Genomic DNA, 23411 nt, shown 5'->3' with positions numbered 1-23411 from the left:
CTCCTCCAACCCCTCAGAGCCTGACGGATAATAAACTGCTTGGTTACATCTACCCAACCGCGCAACTTGAAATGAAAGGCAATACCTGCCAAACGCCGCTGCGCGACCGCCGCAGAAACGCGCGCAGCTCGCAAGCGCAATAGCCATTCCGTCGTGACTTCCAAGCGCAGGTCAACCCGGGAAACCACGTCTCTGCCATCCACCATTTCCAACCACTCACCCCACGCCTTACCATGCGCCTGCCAAGTAGCCGGTGTAATCGATGATCGGACCAACGACATCAGCTCCTGTCCACCAGGTCCCACAGGTACGACGGGCACGTCCTGCCCTCCAAATCCGCCCCCGGAAGAAAGGACCTGAAATCCTGCCAACGAAAACGGGAGAGAGCATCAGCAATCTTATTATCCACTCCTGGAACATGACGAGCCCTAAAATAGATGTTACATTCGAGGCACCGAAGTACAAGATGACGAAGCAAAGCTAGAACCGGGAGGGAAGAGGAAGACAAGCTGTTGACAGCATAAACCACACTCAAATTGTCAGTCCAAAACGAAACATGCTTATTGGCCAACCGGTCCCCCCATAACTCCACCGACACAATAATCGGAAACAATTCCAACAACGTGAGGTTCTTGCACAAACCAGAGGATCGCCAAGTGTCAGGCCACTCACCGGCACACCACTCGAAACCCAAAATCGTACCAAAACCACACGAACCGGAAGCATCCGAAAACAGAGACAGCTCAGAATTAGGGGTCACCTCAGACATGTAGCAAGTATGACCATTGAAAGAGCGCAGAAAAGCCTTCCAGACCTGCAAATCCTCCTTCAGAGACGCAGTGACCCTAATGCGATGATGGGGAGACCGCGCACCCCTGGTAGCGAGAGACAAACGCCGGGCAAAAACCCGGCCCATGGGCATTACCCTACAAGCAAAGCACAAGAGACCCAAAAGAGACTGCATCTGCAGGAGGGTAACCTTCTTGACCGCCAGGAACCCATCAATCAAACCCATAAGCTTCTGAAGCTTATCACGCGGCAACCGGAAAACCATATTGACTGTGTCAATTTCAATGCCCAAAAAGGACAAACACGTAACCGGGCCCTCCGTCTTCTCCATAGAAATCGGTACCCCAAACCGAGCCATCCTCTCCAAAAACAGATTCAGCAATACCAAGCAACCCTCACCGGACCCTGGAGAAACAAAAAGAAAGTCGTCCAAATAATGCAAAACTGACGTAGAGCCCGACTCATAACGGATGACCCATTCCAAAAAAGAAGCAAACAACTCAAAATAGTGACACGAAATGGAGCAACCCATAGGAAGACAGGTATCATAGTAAAACTTACCGTCCACACAACAACCTAGCAAATGAAAACAATCCGGGTGAACAGGAAGCAGACGGAAAGCAGACTCAATATCCGATTTGGCCAAGAGAGCCCCTTGGCCCGCCTCCCTAACCAACGCGACCGCACGGTCAAAGGAGACGTAAGACACTGAGGCATCCTCTGGGCTAATGGCATCATTAACAGACGAACCCTTCGGGTGGGACAAATGATGAATCAACCTGAACTTACCCGGTTCTTTCTTAGGGACAACGCCAAGCGGGGAAACCCGTAAATTAGGAAACGGCAACACCTCAAACGGCCCTCTAATCCTACCCAACGCAACTTCCTTAGAGACCTTTTCCCGAAGAACCTCCGGCAACTCCCGGGCGGATTTCAAGTTATCAGAATAAACCGGTAAGCGGTTAAGCACAAAAGGGATAAAAAACCCATAGGAAAAGCCAAAACGGAGCTGGGCAGAAGCTTGTTTATTGGGGTACCTGTCTAACCAGGGGCCCATCTCTGCCACGCTCACCGGGGTCCTTAACTCCCCCTTGGTCAAACTGCCTGGAAGGCCTAATCGCGGGGCGGGAGCACTTACCAGCCGGGTGAGGGCCGCCACAGGCGGAGCACTCATGTTTGAATCTACACAATCCGGCAAACCTGCAGTTCCCCTCGTTGAACAACCAACAAGACCCTGGGCGGCGGACGGCCACCGGTCCATGGGAAGGTGATCCCCCTGAACCAGCGGCCGCCGCTGGAAAGGGAGAGGGCCTCTGCGCAACCATTAACCTCAACCACACGTCCGTCGCCTTCACCCCCCACCCCATCTCCGGATGTAACGCCAACCGACGACGAAACTCCTCATCATACCGCCACCAGGCGCTGCCCCCGTGCGACTTATAAGCACTATAAATAATATCCTGATAGACAAACAGCTCAGAACAACGCTCAGGGTGGCGCTGACCCATAACGCAACCCAAAACCGAAAAGGCCTGCAACCAATTATTCATGGTCTTGGCCACCCGGGGCCTACGCTCAGAAGGTCTATCCGAGAAACGCCGTTCCTTGTCAACCGTGTGTTGGTCAACCGATATGAGGGACCAAACATCCACATACTGGTTAGCCCACACCTTTTCCCTAACAGCCTCGTCCAGGTGGGAACCAAGGAGGCTAACCCCACAATAGCACGAATCCTTGTGCACCCCCGCCAGAACAGGCGCTTGTTTAACGCTGGGAGGAGGGGGATCCGGAACCTGGGCAGGCGGTTGCAAACGGTCCAACAACATCTGCAATAACTCCGCCGTGTTCGCATCACCCGCCCTCTTAGACACATCGGCCGCGCTCGCATCCCCCGCACCCGCCCCCAACACACCCACAGAATGGTACTCACCGGACGCAGAAACAGGAACCACTGGAGGAACAGGCATCGGAACCGCAGGCTGAACAATCGCCGCAGGAGCCAGGCAACGGACCCTGGATGAGTGACGCCGCGACCGTCCACCGCGACGCGAACGTGCTGCACGACCAGACTCCTCCGACGCAGCCAGCGACCCCTCAGAGGAGGACGGCGAGCGCCATCTGGAGGATCTGGAGCGCCTGCTCCACGCCGAGCCGCCTGACCTGCGGCGGGAGCGACGACTGCGGGAACCGCGCCGACCACGTCTCCTGCTCTCCGGAGAGGAGGACGACGAGCTGGACTGAACCCTGCGCCGGCGTGACCCCGGGGGAGGGGGAGGGGGGGGAGGCAGGGAGAAAGAATCGACAGCAGGGGCAGGAGGAGGATCCACCCGCGCCCCATCATTAGTGTAAGCAGGAGGGGGGGGCACCTCCACAACTGCCGCAGATGGCAGAGCCCCATCCACCTGCAGCTGCTCATGGGGGACCGGAGGGGCCATTTGCTGGGAAGCTGGAGGAGTGGGAGGGAGACTATGGGAGGAGGAGCTGCTGGCCTGGGCACCCATCGCTGATCCGCCGCTCCACGCCGCAGTAACACAAGCGGCAGCAGGACGGGACACGAGGTGAGAGGGAACAGGAAGGGGCGGAGCCACCAAAGCCTCGGCAGCACAGGGGACATGCCGGCCAGCCTGAGAAGCAGCAGCGCCGGTGGCAGCAGACAAGGTACGGGGAACTGGAGGGGGGGGACTGTGCCTGAACCGAGCGGGGGGGCGGGTGAGCCGAGCAGACCGCCTGCCCCCCACCACAGAACCGGGATCCATAGCCATTACCTCCCCAGGGTGACACGCCAAGCCAGGGGAGGAGGAGGGCTGAGGGGAACCGAGGCTGCTCAAGAATGAGCGCAGCCATCCCTCACCCCCCTCCGCCATTCTCGCCCTCAGAGCCTCCATCAGGGGAACGTCAGAGGCGGACATCTTCATGCGGACAGAGCACAAATCGCTTCCGCTCAAAGAGGAAGAGGGGAGGCGGGACAGTGGCATATAAGCCCTCCTAGGCGCCCGCCTCCTCTCCAAAACGGATCCTCACATTAACCCCTAACTGCCCACACGAAAAAGGGGGTGCCAGCAGGAGACAAAACAAAGGGGGGTAAGAGAAAAGGGGGGGGGGGGACCACCAGTCCCTGCCCACCCTCCCTAAGCTGTCGGGTGGCCACCAGGAACATTTTTCGGACCCATTCATTTTCAATAGGGCCGGAATGTGCTGTCCGCATCCGCACTTCCGTTCTGCAAAAAAATAGAACAAGTTCTATTCTTGTCTGCAATTGCGGACAAGAAAAGGCATTTTCTATGAGAGTGCTGGCGATGTGCGGTCCTCAAAATGCAAATTTTGCAATAGCGGTGTAAATTGCAGATTGCAACTAAAAAAAGTCACAAATGCTTTAAATTCTTTTCTACGACATAAGACCTCTTGCACACTCCGTCTTTTTAATTCCGTATACGGGACCATTTATTTCAATGGATCCGCAAAAAAAAAAAAGGGAAGGTACTCCGTATGCCTTCCGTTTCCGTATTTCCGTTGCGTTCAAAGATAGAACATGTCCTATTATTGTCCGCATAACGGACAAGGATACTATTGTTCTATCAGGGGCCAGCTGTTCTGTTCCGCAAATAAAAATGGAATGCACACGGACGTCATCCGTATTTTTGGCGGATTAGTTTTTTGCGGACCGCAAAATACTGAAAAAGCCATACGGTCGTGTGCAAGAGGCCTAAGGGGAATGGTAAATTCCCCCCCTCAGTTCAGCTCTGCTACATCTTTTCTCCAGCAGAGTTGTGCATAGACTAGTGCTAGGGCGGTGCATTTACGTGGCGAAAGGAAACGGACAGAGGCATGAAGAGAGCAATTATTCGTGGGAACAGCGCATTGTACAAGGCCATTTGTATTGTGCACGAGAGCAGCTGCAGCCTTAAAGGATCCCTCAGCAGTAGCCCTGCTCCTCTCCTTCCCCTCCTCTTTGTGGCAGCTGCTGTAATCAGTAGGAGGAACAGCCAGCAGCAGCTTCTTCAGGGGCACTAGGACACGAGTGCTGGACGGGCAGGCTTTGTGATACCCGGTGGCTTCCTATCAGCAGGTACCGTACGCTGTCATGTCATTTCCCAGGGTGTCAGTTACTTTGTGCTTTTAATACCGCCCCAGGTTTTTAGGCGTGAATGGTAATGTTCTAGGGTTTTATTTTCTGCCTCTATCTTGTTCAGCAGTAATTCAAGGAGAATTTCACTTTTAAAAAGGGTTAATAGAGGGAACGTAGTATTCAAACTTTGTAATAGAAACCGCAACAAAATTCTGGGAAACTGGCAAATTCAGCTTTGATTGGAGATACTTTTTTTTTTACTGGCAGCTAGGAGGGCGAGCTCCAGATATTCATCCCTATGCACAAGGCTTAGGCTGTGTTCACACATGTTGTTAAGCAGCCCCAATCGGATTGTCGGGCAGCACTGACTGTGCGTTATTTGTGACACGTGTGTTGGCCTATATAGTGATGGAGTGATTTGACCTATATGTCACAGTCCTCTGTCTTTCCTCTGACACTCTTCAGCCAGCAAGTGTCTTTTTGTTTTATCATAAATTTATTGTTACATTTTGAGGATTTGTGATACATTTATTCCCCCCCCCCATTTTTTTATTATTTATTAATAAAGTATATAATTTTTACTGCCTCACACCGTCAGAAGATTATTCAGACGTATACCTTTTATATTGTTCTATTAGCAGTGACTTATGTTCACACGTGACTGAAACTATGAAGTCTGTCGCGGCGCACCCTCGTCATAGCAAAAGGTGAAATCTGCAGTGGAGAGTCACAGGCTCATGCACAAGACCGTTGTGTGTTTTGCGGTACGCAAAACACGGATGGCGTCCGTGTGCATTCCGCAATTTGCGCAACGGCACGGACAGCCATTGATATAACTGCCTAGTCTTGTCCGCAATACGGACAAGAATAGGACAGGTTATATACTTTTTGCGGACCACAGAACGGAGCAACAGAGTGCTGTCCGCATCTTTTGTGGCCCCATTGAAGTGAATAGGTCCGCATCCGAGCCACAAAAACTGCGGCTCAGATGCGGACCAAAACAATGGTCGCGTGCATAAGGCTTAAATTGACATGCTGCAGACCTCAAATCCAGACCACGGGTCAATTTCCGCGGTGGTTTTCATACGTAGCGTGTGTGCGGATGAGATGTCTTAGGCTACTTTCACACTTGCGTTCGGAGCGGATCCGTCTGGTGTCTGCACAGACGGATCCGCTCCTATAATGCAGATGATGGGATCTGTTCAGAATGGATCCGTCTGCATTATATTTCAGAAAAAATTCTAAGTGTGAAAATTGCTCAGACGGATCCGTCCAGACTTTACATTGAAAGTCAATGGGGGACGGATCCGTTTGAAATTGCACCATATTGTGTCAACTTCAAATGGATCCGTCCCCATTGACTTACATTGTAAGTCTGGACGGATCCGTTTGGCTCCGCACGGCCAGGCGGACACCCGAACGCTGCAAGCTGCGTTTGGGTGTCCGCCTGCTGAGCGGAACGGAGGTCAAACGGTGCCAGACTGAGGCATTCTGAGCGGATCCGCATCCACTCAGAATGCATTGGGGCCGTACAGATGCGTTCGGGGCCGCTTGTGAGAGCCTTCAAACGGAACTCACAACCAAAACCCTGAACGCAAGTGTAAAAGTAGCCTTAAAATCCCATCCACTTTGCTGGTACTGTACAAGGCTATGGATTTGCTGCACCAAGATCCACTGCGGCAAATCTGCTGCATTTCCGTTAGGTCTCTTTCACACAACCGTATGGCTTTTTCAGTGTTATGCGGTCCGTTTTTCACGGATCCGTTGTTCCGTTGTGTTTCCATTTTTCCGTATGGCATATACAGTAATTACATAAAAAAAAAAATATTGGGCTGGGCATAACATTTTCAATAGTTGGATACAGAAGACATACGGATGCATTTTCGTATGTGTTCAGTTTTTTTGCGGACCCATTGACTTGAATGGAGCCACGGAATGTGATTTGCAGGCAATAATAGAACATGTCCTATCTTTCAACGGAACGGAAATATGGAAACGGAATGCATACGGAGTACATCCCGTTTTTTGGGCGGAACCATTGAAATGAATGGTTCCGTATACGGAACGTATATGGAACGCAAGAAACGCGTGAAACGTGTGAAAGAGGCCTTATACTAGGACATACTGTAGCCTTAGGGCTGATTCACATGACCATACTGGGTCCAGGAAACATGGGCTGCGTGTTGGTCACATCCTCCGCCGACGGCGGCTCTCCTGACCCGAACTGACCGCTTCATAGTAATTTATGAAACAGTTGGTACATCTCTTATTGTGGCGCTATTGTACTGTGCAGTCGGTTCGGGTCGGGTAAGGGAGACACAGCCGACACATTGTGCATGTTTCCTGGACAGAGAGTTCACAACACCTTTTCGATCTGTGACAGAAAAGGCTAATGGCTCATGCACACGACCATATGTATTTTGTGGTCCGCAAAACACAGATCCGCAATTAATTCGGATGACATCCGTATTGCATCCATTTTCTTTGTGGATCCATTGTAACAATGCCTACCATGTCCACAAAATGGACAAGAATAGGACATGTTCTATCTTTTTTGTCGGGCTACGGAATGGACATTCAGTGTGCTATTGAAATAAATGGGTCTGCACCCTCTCCGCAAAAAAAACAAAAAACGGGACGGACTCTGAAACAAAATACGTTTGTGTGCATGAGCCTTAGGCTAGGTCTACACGACGACATTTGTCGCGCGACATTTTGTTGCACCAATGTCGCGCGACAATTTTTATAATGGCAGTCTATGGTGTCGCACTGCAACATGCGACATGCTGCGACTGCGACGCGACAGTCGCAGAAAATCCATTCAAGATGGATTTTTCTGCGACTGTCGCGTCGCAGTCGCAACATGTCGCATGTTGCAGTGCGACACCATAGACTGCCATTATAAAAATTGTCGCGCGACATTGGTGCAACAATGTCGTCGTGTAGACCTAGCCTTACTGATTTAATTTTAACTCTTGAGTGCCAGCTGTAGTCCACAAGATTGCTTACAACTTAAAGGGTTGTTCCGGTTACATTAAGTTATCCTCTGTCCACAGGACAGGGAGTAACTATTAGATCGGTGACGTTCCTACCACTTGGAACCCGTCCGATCACAAGAATGGGGGCCCCATACCCCCCCTGCAGCGCCCTGAAATGAATGGAGTGGCATCTTTTCATATAACTCAATGTTATGCCATTCTTCTATTATACCTTCTAGAACTGTATGAAGGAATTACTAGCGGTTTGCAACGAAGGTCCATCTAGGTATTACCAGTTGGGAGCATGTCCCTGCATAGTCTGACACTATCCAATCAGTGCTGCCAATGTCAAACTGTTCAGGGGACACCCCCCCCCCCCCAACTGGTAACCCTCAGCTGGACCTTTTATCGCAGACTGCTTGCAATTCTTTTATAAAGTTTAGAATAATAGGGGAATGCCACAAAATGGTCATAAGTTCCAGAATTGTTATTGGATGGGAGAGGCAGGTAGGTACTAAACCAGACATGTCAGGAGAGTCGTTAACTATGAATATGCTGAAGTAAAAACCACCTGGTAAGGAAGTCTTCACAACCCAGACACTTCCACTCAAGGCTTTGTCCTTGAACGTGTTTTGATTATTTGAGGTTATTGGCATGAGAATAAGGAAACAACACTGAGCGTGCAGCACGAGTTCCTCATTCTCTGCGCGTCCAAACAAGAGGGACATACGAGCTCGCTCCTGCTCTTGCCTCTATCATTTTCTCCAAAATAAGGGCTTGTGCACTTAGCTGTATCACAGCTCCATTTTATACGCTCTTTCACACGAGCGTTACGGATTCTCTCAGGGTCTGTTCAGGAAAAAGCTGATGGTTTTGCACGCAAGGTCAGTCTGTTTTGTCTGTATGTACGTGAAAAAAAAAACACAGAAAAATAACAATCTACACCTCCTAGCAACCATCGGTGAAAAACGCATTGCATTCGGATGCAATCTGTTTTTCACGGAAGCCGTATTCACTTCTATGGAACCAGAGCTGCGTGAAAAACGCAGAATATAGAAAATGCTGCGACTTTTTTTCTGAACGCAGAAATTATGCGTGAAAAACGTTGCTCATGTGCACAGACCCATTGAAATAAACGGGTCAGGATTCAGTCCGGATGTTATGCGTTTGCTTTGCGTATCGCAACCCGACGGAAAACTCTCTTGTGTGAAAGAGATCTCTGCTGTGTATTACATGCAGATTTTGGTGTGGATTTTCTTGCGGAAATGCAGTCCCAGCAAAGTAAATAAGATTTGCCAAATTTCATGTACGCTTTGCGTATTTTTTGCGTGCGAACATTGCTCTGCCGTGTGGATTTTGAAATCTGAAGCTTGTGGATTTTTTGTGCAGATTTCACCCCTTGCAATGCAAGGGATGGGATCAGTGCCAATCCACAAATAATGCACACGGACTTTGACGCAGATTTGGTGCGGAAACGCAGATAATTCTGTGTAAAAATCCATATGGATTTTTTTTTTTTTTTTTTACCTAAGTAAATACTGTTGTGGATGTGGCAATCCTTCTGTAGTGCTGAGTTTACTGCTATATGCTCCCCTATGTACGGTGGCATTCTAGAGTAAAATAACTGCAGCGCACCACGGGTGCGACGTCGTCCAGGGGGGTCCCTTTAAGTCGAATTAGGAGGTTAAAAGTTTGTAGTGATGCCTGTTGCATTTCAGCAGCGAGGAACTGGGTCCCCCTAACTAGGTGGTGGTGGTACCGAGGTGTAGGAATACCTCAGTGGTGTAAGGGTTGCCTATAATGTCCCTTGAGGTGTGGCTGTGCACGTGTCGCGGTCCTCCTACCTGGATATACTGAAACCTCAGCAGTGAAACTAAGATGGATAGGTGATGAAGGTGAGGATGAAATAAACTGAGTCCAGACTTGTATTAACGTTGAATACAGCTTTACTTGAGTAAACGCTCATCAAGGAACAATCTTCCAAACTTTATCTTGGTTACTAGCAGGTTTTGGCATAACTTCTGGCAGGCAAACATATTTGGCTCTGCTACATCTGTCACTTCCTTTAGCTTTGCTTTGCTACCTGGATTAAATAGAAACTTTTTTCCTTTCTGCTGAACTTGACTTTCTGTATCTGACTCAGTCTTTATCTTTATTTATCTCTTTATCTTTATCCAGGGAACTTTTCCTCCTGGCTTCTGAGGCTCTTTACTTCTTCTCTCTTGTTCCAGCCAAGTTGAAGGTACTCTGGCTGGCTTTGGCGAGGGCCTGCTACTTACCCCATAAAGGGGATCCTCAACCTGCGGCCTTCCAGCTGTTATAAAACTACAACTCCCACAATACCCTGCTGTAGGTTGATAGCTGTAGGCTGTTCGGGCATGCTGGGAGTTGTAGTTTTGCAACAGCTGGACGGCCGCTGGTTGAGCATGCCTGCTCTAGACTGACTCTCACAACTAAAACTTCTTCTCCCTCTCTAAAGAGGGCTAGAATGGATAGATATTTCCACTCTAGGCAAAACTAGCTCTGCCAAGCTTGCTGCCACCTGCTGGTAAACCAGGCACACTACACTTGAACCGTACATTACAAGGAAAGAAATATGCATATTATACGGGACCTGGAAATCCATGCATAAGATGACATTGGGTTAACCATAGGAGATAGCAGGGGGGGCACAAAGAGGTGGCAATACTCTAAATACTATTTGAGTCCAATGGAGGATCTGTTCAGACTTTGTGCACAGATCTGTACCATGTATGTATGTATTTTCTTGTCACACTTCCATAACGTGATGATGCTGCCCATATATTTTGTGCAAAAAAACAGGAACCTATCATGTCAAAGCTGGAACGTCTTGCTCAAAATACGTTTGGCTTTGACCCTGTTTTTGGAACGAACGACTCAGACACACAGGAGAGTCCTGTGCGGCTCCTTCAGCACAGTCCATCAGTAGCGCATATGGGGGGCAGGGGGCCCCTAGACCTCTATGGAACCCTATTTTTTATTAATTGTTTTGTAATACAATGGGGCACATTTATCAAGCTTGCCTGTTTTTAGGAGTAAAATTAGACTGGCGTATGTCATTCAGCTGTATTATTTTGCCTGCTGCACGCAGCGGTTTTTGCCCGCCCGCTTCTTAGCATATTTATCGGGTAGCGGCCGAATCTCCACCAGTCCCTATTATAGTGAATGGGGCCGGATGGTATCTCGTCTCGGTAGCGCCCGTTATTCACTGATCCAGCAGGCTGTCCCCACCCAAAACAGCCCGCTGGATCTGCTTACCGCAAATGTGAAACAGACCTTAGACTTGGCAGTATTGTTATTAGTCTGACCTCTGGTGGTTGTTTTTCAGTTAGACAGGTTCATACTCACTTCGACTGGTATCATTTATTTGTGCATGAAAAAACAGTTGCGTCTGTGCGCAGAAAAGCTGCACGTCTCCCTGAAATCTACCACTCTATTATGAGCTGATGTGAGGGCTCCAGGCCAAACTCATGTGTGAAGAACCCCATACAGAGGTGTTGAGTCTTTCTACAAGCTTGTACACATGGTGCAGGCAAGCTGACTATTTTTATTTTTGCTGACAAAAGTCTTGACTGTTTGAATATGTTCTGTGAGTAAACTGGAACATTGACTCCTATTACAGCGGACCCAGTGCGGGAGTGGCAGTGATAGTGTGGATGTTGGTGGTTGTAGTGCTCACAGTGGCCATCCTTACTCTGGTGCTCCCTGGGCTGTGCTGCGAAGGGAGGGCCACACACTTCTTTGCCTCGGGGCACACTCTTGTTTTTATGGCTTCCTGTCTGGTGGTGGTTGGGTTGCCCTGAGTGTTACTGGGTTCTGGGGTACAAGGCAGGTCCCACTGGAAGTGGCATTGTGCAGTGGCATTGTAGGTGAGGATGCTGTGCAATGATGAGGCTGGTTTTGGGTAAAACAAGTTAGCTGTAGTTTACTAGAGCAACTCGATAGGTGGCATACACAGGCATTTGCAAAGTTAGGGACAGCGTTTTATAGGTTGCATTGACTGTTTTTCCAAGGCTGCATAAATATGGAAGAATAGTCCGTATGGTAGTTCAGTAGGAAGTCATTTTTCTGATCAATCTTTCCAGTGTAGCCATGGCATGCAATTTCTTTCACTTTCTCTATACTCTCTTGTTCAGTCAGTATTTTTACAATTTCCAGCTGCAGAGAGTTTTCCTTTTACAGTTGGTCAATCTCTTAGTATGATAGGGGACCTGAAGCTTTGTAAACCCCAACCAAATGCAGTGAAGTCCATAGCTAGAATACATATGTGCCTTCACTGGCTTTTTGTTAATGCACTGTCCCTTAAAATTGCCACTAAAACATCTGTTAGATTCAATACTTTTCTCCCTCATAAGAAGGCACTTGTTACAGTCACGTTTTTGGCTGCTCTTGGCTCACAGCATTGAGGTATCCATAGTCCTAGTTTTGGCTTCAAATCTGCACCTTGCATGGTTTGCAAGGATCCATCTGATACAATCCCTCTCCTTTGTGCAGTTTCTTCACAGCTCCACGTGTAGAGTAAGAAATCTTAAACAAGAGGCATCTGTTCTTAAAGGAAGAATGGTGCATGACTAATTTTGTTCATAATGGTATGAAGCGACTAATTGTAACTCGTATGATTTCTACAAGATAATTATATTCCCGTTAAAGCCAGACGTGTTCCTTGTTGAGTCCTGTATCCATGATGAATCACAGTTACTGGCCCTGGGCACCATTCATTATCTCAGTCATGTGAATGCTGGTAACTGGGTAAAAAACCACAATGGCTGCATTTGTACATAAAAAAATATTCTTCTGGAACTAGTCTCCAATCGGTGCAAATTTTATTATTTTTTAAAGATGCTAGTAACAACCACTTATGACCACCATTACAGTGCCTATAGGGGTTCTACAATGAGAATATCATCTCCATAACTACGGTTACATTTTCTTCCAGTGATATCTTTTTCCTTTGTAGTTCGCCAAGTGTCAGTCTACATCGAGGTTCTAACATTCCATCCTTCAAGAAGGAAAATCACTGTGGGAAAAGTTCCACCATGGGTCTCGCTACAGATTCATTGTGATTCTTCAGCAGATGTTACATGCAGATTTAGCCGTGGATTATGCTGAAGAATCAGTAAGGGTTTTACCTCAGAAATCTGATGCATGTGTGCAATCGACAAAAAAAAAAAAAAAACATACCCCAAGGGTGAATTTTGATACTTCTCTGTGGATATTCAAGGAAATCGACAGTGGAAACCTGCAGCTAAGGCCCCATGCACACGGCCGTGTTTCGCAGCCGTGTGCGGGCTGTGGAACCGCGGCCTGGATCCCTCCTGTGAGCTGGAGCGCACGGCGTCACTGGTTGCTATGACGCCGTGCGCTCCCTGCTGCCGCCGCAATACAGTAATACACTGGTATGATCTATTTTTTTTTTTTTTTTTTACATTTCCCTAGGTATAAAACAAAAAAAAAAAAACGCCAAAATAAAAAGGCCATGTACTTAAAGAAAAATGCGTCTGGTCAATAAGGGGGGTAAATGGTCCAGTGTTGAGCTGGTTAAAGAGTTTCTGCAGCTAATTCAAAAAGATGTGTGACTTAGGGGTAATGGGTGTGGCCCCAAGATATGCCAGTTTGCACCCGAGTTCTGGCCTAAAATCTGTCTCAAACTAATGCAGCCACTGGTTGGTCCAGAGTCCGAGAAAAGCGTCTATCCCTGTACCTGATTTATCATCCAGCCTGAAATAAATCAGTTGCCGCTCTAGACAGCCTGTTAAGGTTTACACCAGATACAGGAATAGTAAATCTACCTTAGTATTAAAACTTGTTGTAAATAGGACATTTTCCATGTTAAAGGGCATTTAGGGCTCTTTCACACTTGCGTTGTTCTTTTCCGGCATAGAGTTCCGTCGTCGGGGCTCTATGCCGGAAGAATCCTGATCAGGATTATCCCCATGCATTCTGAATGGAGAGAAATCCGTTCAGGATGTCTTCAGTTCAGGACCGGAACGTTTTTTGGCCGGAGAAAATACCGCAGCATGCTGCGCTTTTTGCTCCGGCCAAAAATCCTGAAGACTTGCCGCAAGGCCGGATCCGGAATGAATGCCCATTGAAAGGCATTAATCCGGATCCGGCCTTAACCACTTAAGGACCACAGGTTTATACCCCCCTAGTGACCAGGCCCTTTTTTACAAATCGGCACTCCACAACTTTAGCGGTTTATTGCTCGGTCATGCAACTTACCACCCAAATGAATTTTACCTCCTTTTCTTCTCACTAATAGAGCTTTCATTTGGTGGTATTTCATTGCTGCTGACATTTTTACTTTTTTTGTTATTAATCTAAATTTAACGATTTTTTTGCAAAAAAATGACATTTTTCACTTTCAGTTGTAAAATTTTGCAAAAAAAACAACATCCATATATCCATTTTTCACTAAATTTATTGTTCTACATGTCTTTGATAAAAAAAAAATGTTTGGGTAAAAAAAAAATGGTTTGGGTCAAAGTTATAGCGTTTACAAACTATGGTACAAAAATGTGAATTTCCGCTTTTTGAAGCAGCTCTGACTTTCTGAGCACCTGTCATGATTCCTGAGGTTCTACAATGCCCAAACAGTAGAAAAACCCCACAAATGATCCCATTTCGGAAAGTAGACACCCTAAGGTACTCGCTGATGGGCATAGTGAGTTCATCGAACTTTTTATTTTTTGTCACAAGTTAGCGGAAAATGATGAATTTTTTTTAAATTTTTTTTTTTCTTACTATGTCTCATATTCCACTAACTTGCGACAAAAAATAAAAAATTCTAGGAACTCGCCATGCCCCTCACGGAATACCTTGGGGTGTCTTCTTTCCAAAATGGGGTCACTTGTGGGGTAGTTATACTGCCCTGGCAATTTAGGGGCCCAAATGTGTGAGAAGTACTTTGCAATCAAAAGCTGTAAAAAATGACCGGTGAAATCCGAAAGGTGCACTTTGGAATGTGTGCCCCTTTGCCCACCTAGGCTGCAAAAAAGACAACTTTTCAATTTTTTTTATACAAAGTTGGCATTTGACCAAGATATTTCTCTCACCCAGCATGGGTATATGTAAAATGACACCCCAAAACACATTCCCCAACTTCCCCTGAGTACGGCAATACCAGATGTGTGACACTTTTTTGCAGCCAAGGTGGGCAAAGGGGCACATATTCCAAAGTGCACCTTTCGGATTTCGCAGGCCATTTTTTACACATTTTGATTGCAAAGTACTTCTCACACATTTGGGCCCCTAAATTGCCAGGGCAGCATAACTACGCCACAAGTGACCCCATTTTGGAAAGAAGACACCCCAAGGTATTCCGTGAGGGGCACGGCGAGTTCCTAGAATTTTTTATTTTTTGTCACAAGTTAGCGGAAAATGATGATTTTTTTCTTTTTTTCTTTTTTTTCTTTCAAAGTCTCATATTCCACTAACTTGCGACAAAAAAAAAAAATTCTAGGAACTCGCCATGCCCCTCACAGAATACCTTGGGGTGTCTTCTTTCCAAAATGGGGTCACTTGTGGCGTAGTTATACTGCCCTGGCAATTTAGGGGCCCAAATGTGTGAGAAGTAGTTTGCAATCAAAATCTGTAAAAAATGACCGGTGAAATCCGAAAGGTGCACTTTGGAATGTGGGTTGCTTTGCCCACCTAGGCTGCAAAAAAGTGTCACACATCTGGTATCAACGTACTCAGGAGAAGTTGGGGAATGTGTTTTGGGGTGTCATTTTACATATACCCATGCTGGGTGAGAGAAATATCTTGGCAAAAGACAACTTTTCCCATTTGTTTTATACAAAGTTGGCATTTGACCAAGATATTTATCTCACCCAGCATGGGTATATGTAAAATGACACCCCAAAACACATTCCCCAACTTCTCCTGAGTACGGCGATACCACATGTGTGACACTTTTTTGCAGCCTAGATGCGCAAAGGGGCCCAAATTCCTTTTAGGAGGGCATTTTTAGACATTTGGATCCCAGACTTCTTCTGGCTCTTTAGGGCCCCTAAAAAGCCAGGGCAGTATAAATACCCCACATGTGACCCCACTTTGGAAAGAAGACACCCCAAGGTATTCAATGAGGGGCCTGGCGAGTTCATAGAAATTATTTTTTGGCCATAATTTAGCAAAAAAAAAAATTTTTTGTTTTTTTCTCACAAAGTGTCACTTTCCGCTAACTTAGGACAAAAATTTAAATCTTTCATGGACTCAATATGCCCCTCAGCAAATACCTTGGGGTGTCTTCTTTCCAAAATGGGGTCAGTTGTGGGGTGTTTGTACTGCCCTGGCATTTGAGGGTCTCCGCAATCATTACATGTATGGCCAGCATTAGGAGTTTCTGCTATTCTCCTTATATTGAGCATACAGGTAATGAGATTTTTTTTTTTCCGTTCAGCCTCTGGGCTGAAAGAAAAAAATGAACGGCACAGATTTCTTCATTCGCATCGATCAATGTGGATGAAAAAATATCTGCCCAAAATAGAAAAGGGAGGGGAAAAGCGTCTGCCAGGACATAGGAGCTCCGCCCTACATCCATACCCACTTAGCTCGTATGCCCTGGCAAACCAGATTTCTCCATTCGCATCAATCGATGTGGATGAATAAATCATTGCCGGGATTATTTTTTTTTTACATACAAAGTGTTTGCCAAAGCATAGGAACGCCGCCTCCTCCTCAGCTCGTATGCTTCGGCAAACGTATCTGTTACTGCAGAGTAGAAATCTCGTCTTGCAGCGCCGCATACACCGACTTGCGTGTAATCTGACAGCAGCGCAATGCTTCTGTCAGAATGCACATCAGTGCTGCAGCTGCTTGATCGCTTGGTCCACCTGGAAGGTAAAAAAACAAAAAAACAAAAAAGAAAAAACCAGGCCGCAACGCAATAATTTTATTAACATTAACTTTAGAGAACATTAACTTTTCTAAACTTTTGAAACAGAACAATAACTTTTTTGCTTACCGGTGATTTTTTCTTTTCTTTTTTTTTTTTTTTTTTTTTACCTTTTTTGGACAAACCTCTCCTTCCCCATGGGACAATGTGCAAAGCGCAAATCGCCCAAACATGTGGCGAAGTGCATTATGCACTTTGTCCCAGGTGAAAGGAGAGGTTTGTGGCAGCTCTGTGTGAAAGGGCCCTAAGACCCCTGTGTGCCTGTCCTGTGTACGCAATCCCTATGCTAATAGTGTACCTGAGTGTGGAACTTGCGGAAACACTCCCCTATGCATAGGGCAGGCTGGTCAGGACAGTCAGGACAAAAAAAGGTGGTGTCACGCCTTATTCCACCCCTGCTACAGACACGACATCTTTTTCTTGTGGAACGTTGAGTTGGGGTACCAGGATAGACAGACGGGAAGTGTCTGCCATGTAGCCGGCTCACTACATCAGGGCCTTGGGGCACGGACCCTCCTGGATACAGGATTTCCGAAATGATCTCTTCCTGGAATTTTAGGAAGGATCCTGTTCTCCCAGCCTTACTGTAGAGAACAAAACTATTGTACATCGCCAATTGGATCAAATAAACAGACACCTTCTTATACCAGCGTCTGGTTCTGCGGGAAACTAAATAGGGAGCCAACATCTGGTCATTGAAGTCCACCCCTCCCATGTGAAGGTTATAGTCGTGGACAGAGAGGGGTTTCACAATGACTCCAGTTGCCCGTTCAATTTGGACAGTCGTGTCTGCGTGAATGGTGGACAGAAGGTAAACGTCCCTCTTGTCCCTCCACTTCACCGCGAGCAGTTCTTGGTCACACAAGGCAGCCCTCTCCCCCCGTGCAAGTCGGGTACTAACGAGCCGTTGGGGGAAGCCCCGGCGACTAGGTCGCGCGGTACCACAGCATTGAATTCCGACTATATGTAAGTGCCGAAAGAGGGCCACGCTTGAGTAAAAATTGTCCACGTATAAGTGGTACCCATTGTGGAATAAGGGTGACACCAAGTCCCAGACAATCTTGCCACTGCTCCCCAGGTAGTCAGGACATCCGACCGGCTCCAGTTTTGAGTCTTTTCCCTCATAGACCCTAAAACGATATGTATAGCCTGTGGCCCTTTCACAGAGCTTATACAGTTTGACCCCATACCGGGCGCGCTTGCTGGGGATGTACTGTTTTATGCCAAGGCGCCCGGTAAAATGTACTAGGGACTCGTCTATGCAGATGTTTTCATTAGGGGTATACGCATCTGCAAATCTGGATGACAAATGGTCTATGAGGGGCCGAATTTTGTGGAGCCGGTCATAAGCAGGGTGGCCTCTTGGATGACAGGTGCTATTGTCCGCGAAATGCATAAAGCACATGATGACCTCAAAACGTGCCCTAGACATTGCAGCAGAGAACATGGGCATGTAATGTATTGGGTCTTTAGACCAATATGACCGCAATACATTTTTTTTTGTTAGACCCATGCTGAGGATAAGGCCCAAAAAAAATTTAAACTCGGAAACAGTGACTGGTTTCCACCGGAAAGGCTGGGCATAGTAGCTTTCCGGATTGGCGGTAATAAACTGTGTGGCGTAGCGGTTGGTTTCAGCCACAACTAGGTCATAGAGATCCGCGGTGAAGAACAGCTCAAAAAACTGAAGGGCCGATCCTAAATGAGCCGTCTCCACGCGAACTCCAGACTGGGCAGTGAAAGGGGGCAATACGGGTGCGGCGGAATCAGGGGATTGCCAATTAGGATTTGCCAGCACCTCTGGGAGACTAAGGGTTCTACGGACCTGTGAACGCGGTGGCTGTGACGGGGGAGTTATTGCACGTGCCACCGTACCAGCTGGAACTGCCCTTCTGGTGCTCGCCACTTCACCAGGGACTACGGCAGTGCTGGTAGAAGGTCCAGGCTGTGCTGCGCTGCTGGTGTATGCCGCACCATAAACAAGATCAGCGCTAGCACCACTCTGCTGCAAATGAGGATCATCATGCAGGGTAGGCAGAACTCTTACATGGGATCGGGTACGTCTGGCCGTAGCAGGGACCTCTACCTTGTCATCCTCACTAGCCGTTAGAGTGCCACTGCTGTCTACAGGTTCATATTCTGAACCACTGGATTCAGCGGATAAGGCGTCCCCATCGCTTTCATCCATCACGGCCAGAATCCTGTAGGCCTCTTCAGCGGAATACCCCTTGTTTGACATTTTGGGTTCACTAAATTTAGGGGGTATTCCTCTGAGACTACCCAGGAAAAAGAGCAAACCTGCTTAGTAAAAAGGAGTGCTTGCGAAGTAAAGCTGCGATCGCTAATAAAGATCCAAAAAGCTCAAAAGTGATCTTTTATAGCGGCGCAGCGATTTTACGGTTTTTGCAGTGATCAGAAAAAAAAAATTCTGTCACTGCGGTGGGGCGGACTGAACGCAAGTGTGCGCACAAGATCAGGCCTGATCGGGCGAACACTGCGTTTTTTGTAGAACCTAAGGTGACCCTAATGTACTTATATAGATCTGATTGCGATCAGTATTGATCACTTACAGATACTATATAGTACTAGTGCTGATTAGCGACAGCGATGACGCTAATCAGCGACTAATCGGTGACTGCGGTGCGGTGCGGAGGGCGCTAACTACCTAACAAGTAGCTAACTACCTGGCGGTGATAAGGGACCCTAACAGGGGGGGTGATCAATGACAGGGGGGTGGATAAGGGGGTGATCAGGGTGTCTAATATGGGTGATCAGGAGCTAAATAAGGGGTTAAATAAATGACAGGGTAATATCTAATGTGTAGTGTGGTGTTTGGTGCTACTTACTGAGCTGCCTGTATCCTCTGGTGGTCGATCCAAGCGAAAGGGACCACCAGAGGACCAGGCAGCAGTTATATCAGACGCTATTTTCAAAATAGCGTCTGACATAACCATTTCATTGGACGATTCAAAAATCTACAGCCTGCCAGCCAATGATCGCGGCCGGCAGGCTGCAGATGAACTTGTGAACTGCGCAATCCTGTGAACGCGCGCTCCTGTGAGCGCGCGTTCACAGGAAATCTCGGCTCACGCGAGATGACGCCAATCGGCGTTAGTGTGACCTGGGAGCGCCGCAGCATTGACGCCTTTCGGCGTTAGTGTGACGGGAGGAGGTTAAGCTAAACGTCGTTTCGGCGCATTACCGGATATGACGTTTAGCTTTTTCTGAATGGTTACCGTTGCTGCCGGGACGCTAAAGTCCTGTTTGCCATTGTAAAGTGTAGCGGGGAGCAGCATACTTACCGTTCGTGCGGCTCCCCGGGCGCTCCAGAGTGACGTCAGGGCGCCCCACGCGCATGGATCACGTGATCGCATGGCACGTCATCCATGCGCATGGGGCGCTCTGACGTCATTCTGGAGCGCCCCGGGAGCCGCACGGAAGGTAAGTATACTGCTCCCCCGCTCCCCACTACTACTATGGCAACCAGGACTTTAATAGCGTCCTGGCTGCCATAGTAACACTGAAAGCATTTTGAAGACGGATCAGTTCAGTTCACTTGCGGTGTTACGGATCCGGCGGGCACTTCCGGCAAATGGAGTACACGACGGATCCGGACAACGCAAGTGCGAAAGAGCGTACAGAAAGTTAATACAATAATTGCCTCCTTTGCTGGCTGGATTCATTTTTCGATCACATTATACACTGCTCATTTCCTTAGTTACGACCACCCTACAATCCATCAGTGGTGGTCGTGCTTTCACATTATAGGAAAAATCAACAGCCTCTCTGTTGGCCTGGACCGTGGGAGCGCACATAGGCTAGTGCTTTTTCCTATGGTGTGCAAATACGACCACCACTGATGGATTGCAGAGTGGTCATAACCATGGAAACTAGCAGTGTATAACGTGATGGAAAAATGAACTCAGCCAGCAAAGGAGGCAATATGGAGAATCACATTATATTAGTAAGTGCCTTGTATTAACTTTCTCTACATAATAAATCCCATTTGCAAAAGTGAGACAACCTTTTTCATTTCCCAAAATGCTCACATGACCATGTCGTTTGGATGCTTGGTAAATATGAATGTCTCGTTGTGTATACTTCATCTTGTAGCTATAATACAAATACTATTATTGCAGAGATTTTAGGTCCTGCATTCCAGCAACTAATAACGTACAGAAATTTCTCACTTGCACTTCTTTATGTACCTTACGGTTCCTCCACTGACCCCCAAATAAAGATTGTGGAGAACTGCAGTGGGGCACCAGTCGGGCCCCGTGCTGACATGTTGCATCCTGCATAAGCCCATGCTTAACATTTTTCTTTTACTGCGTTCTTTTTTTTTTTTTTCAATTGCTAATGTCATAAATCAATGTGCATGTTGTTCAAAGAGATTGTCTGGCCTGTAAAATGTCACCAAAACAGATCAAGAATAGCTTAGAAGATAACAGGCGTCAAGCTCGTCTCACCACAATCTTCTACGGCCCAGATTCTGACGCTTGCTGGATTCCTTGCAGGTCCTTACTTCCTGGTCGCCAATCTCTGGATGAGGCTGATCAATATTGTGACTGCTCAACCAATCAGTGGCCACATTTCCTGTGTCGAGAGGGACCAGGAATAGAAACAAGTAGGGCACAGGAAGCACCAAAACGGGAGCATTGGGGGATGCAATTATGGCTACTATATTTTTCATTTATTTAAGCCATTCTGAACTAATTTTAATTCAGTTTTAAAACCCCTTTAAGATAATGCCGCTATATCTATAATATGTTTAGAAATCTGCTGGATAATTGTTCTTAAACTGACTCCATTTAATGCTCTTCTGTGGCTAATTACGGACAAAGTCCTTTTCTTTGAAACCACACCTTTTCTTCCTATTCAGTACAGTATGTGATTACATAAGGATCTCAACAATACCAGCTCACGCTATTGGCTAATTATGGGCTTAACCCTTGGGAACTGCCATATATTGGTATGGAAAGGTATGTTGGTCATATCTGTAGTATACTGGCTAAGTAGGTCGTGATGATACACCCATTGACGAGTGACACTTATGAATCTACATGATTGTGACATCTTTCCTCACACAAATATTTCCGTATCTTGATAACGCATGTGCTAGTTATGTAGTGGCATACTTCTCTCAGGGTAGAGTTGTAGTATTGGAAATTAATCCATGACGTCTGCATGTTGATGACAACCAGGTCATCTAATAGATGACAAGTGCATTTTAAGTTCAGTATCAAGTCATTATATATTTTGGAGCACATACAATATCAGAAGATAATTTTTTTGCAGTTCAACTCAACCTGTTTTAGAACCCCAGTATTTTCTACTGAAATCACCAGTTATGGCCATGCCTACTTATATTGTGGATGCCACTGCCAGATGCTAACCATGGTGGCCTCTCTGCTAGTGTTGCCTTGGACATGACTTTTTTCATTGTAGGTCATAAAACAAGGGGATATCTGGCAACCCGTTTAATGTGGACCACTAGTCCATTGATAAGAAATTGACCAGATCAATTAATTTATGGACATCTTCCATCTGTTCCAACGAGTAATTATCTAGAACAGTGTTCCCCAACTCCAATCCTCAGGGCCCAACTGCCTGTCATGTTTTCAGGATTTCCTTAGTATTGAGCAGGTGATACCATAAGTGTCAATCCATCAGGATTTGCCACAGGTATTCATTCTGTGGGATATTTTCAAATCATGTCTGGCAGGTGGATCCAGAGGACTGGAGTTTAGAAACACTGATCTAAAAGAACATGTAGACAGATTTGGCCACGTATGGAGGTTTATTCCATCCTTTGACCATGGGGTTTAGCAAACTCATAGTTTACACAGGGCAAAGGTTCAGTTCTCTGCCCTAGCCTTGTTAATACCGGGGCCAAGGAAAGATGGCTTGCTGTCACCCTCCTGGCAATCGGCACCCAGAGCACATCAACCTGGGGGTTGAGTGGCAAGATCAATCTGTTGTGTTGCCATTAATCAGTGGAAACAGAAATTATCTTCTGACTTCATTAACACAAAGCTGCTCACCAAAATGAAATATTACAAGAATCCTCCCTACTGAGCACAACCCTACAGGCAATTCTTCTGGTTGTGCCTATGTTGTCTACTCCATCTACAGTACATACAATTACCAGTAGTTTTATATTAAAAACAGTTCTCTTTTTGGCTCAGTGGCCTTTAGAATGTATCAGGATACAGTGATTAAGATCATGTAAAGCCTTTAGGACTGACCTTATAGAGTTTACCTAGCAGCCTTTTTCTGCTTCTTACAGTAAGTTGTTTGACCACAGGACTTCTCTGTCTGTAGACAGTAATTGCATGCTTGCCTTTGACATTTCGGAGGAATATATACATCATTACTATGTTAAAAGCCTGAGAGCTTGTCAAGAATTCATAGATACAAGCCTCCCTGGAGTCTAGTGTGTTACGATATAGGTTTATTAACTCAACACAGCTGGTTAAAGAAGTCCGAGTGTTTAATACTAATGACATCCTCAGAATAGGTCATCAGTGTCTGATTGATGGGGGTCCTATGCCCAGCACCACCTGCTGTTGGAAGAGGCTGAGGTGCTCCAGTGTGCCATGTAGCCTCCTAGTAGATTACAAAGCACAGTGCTGTCCTTTGCTTTGGATAGCTGCCATGT

At 46.9% G+C, this 23411-nt stretch overlaps 1 protein-coding gene across 1 annotated transcript in view; it reads left to right on the top strand.

Moving 5' to 3' along the window:
• The first annotated feature begins 4738 nt into the window (after positions 1-4738).
• Positions 4739-23411, top strand: part of ARHGAP40 (Rho GTPase activating protein 40) — a 75513-nt gene continuing 56840 nt past the window's right edge. Inside the window, exon 1 of the mRNA XM_044297913.1 lies at positions 4739-4855. The gene's annotated coding sequence lies outside the window, so the exon portion shown is untranslated. The remainder of the gene's footprint in view (positions 4856-23411) is intronic.

This window comes from Bufo gargarizans, chromosome 6 (genome assembly GCF_014858855.1).
Source record: "Bufo gargarizans isolate SCDJY-AF-19 chromosome 6, ASM1485885v1, whole genome shotgun sequence".
Lineage (NCBI taxonomy): Eukaryota > Metazoa > Chordata > Amphibia > Anura > Bufonidae > Bufo > Bufo gargarizans.
The sequence above is the reverse complement of the archived record's forward strand: the minus strand, read 5'-3'. Positions and strand labels throughout refer to the sequence as shown.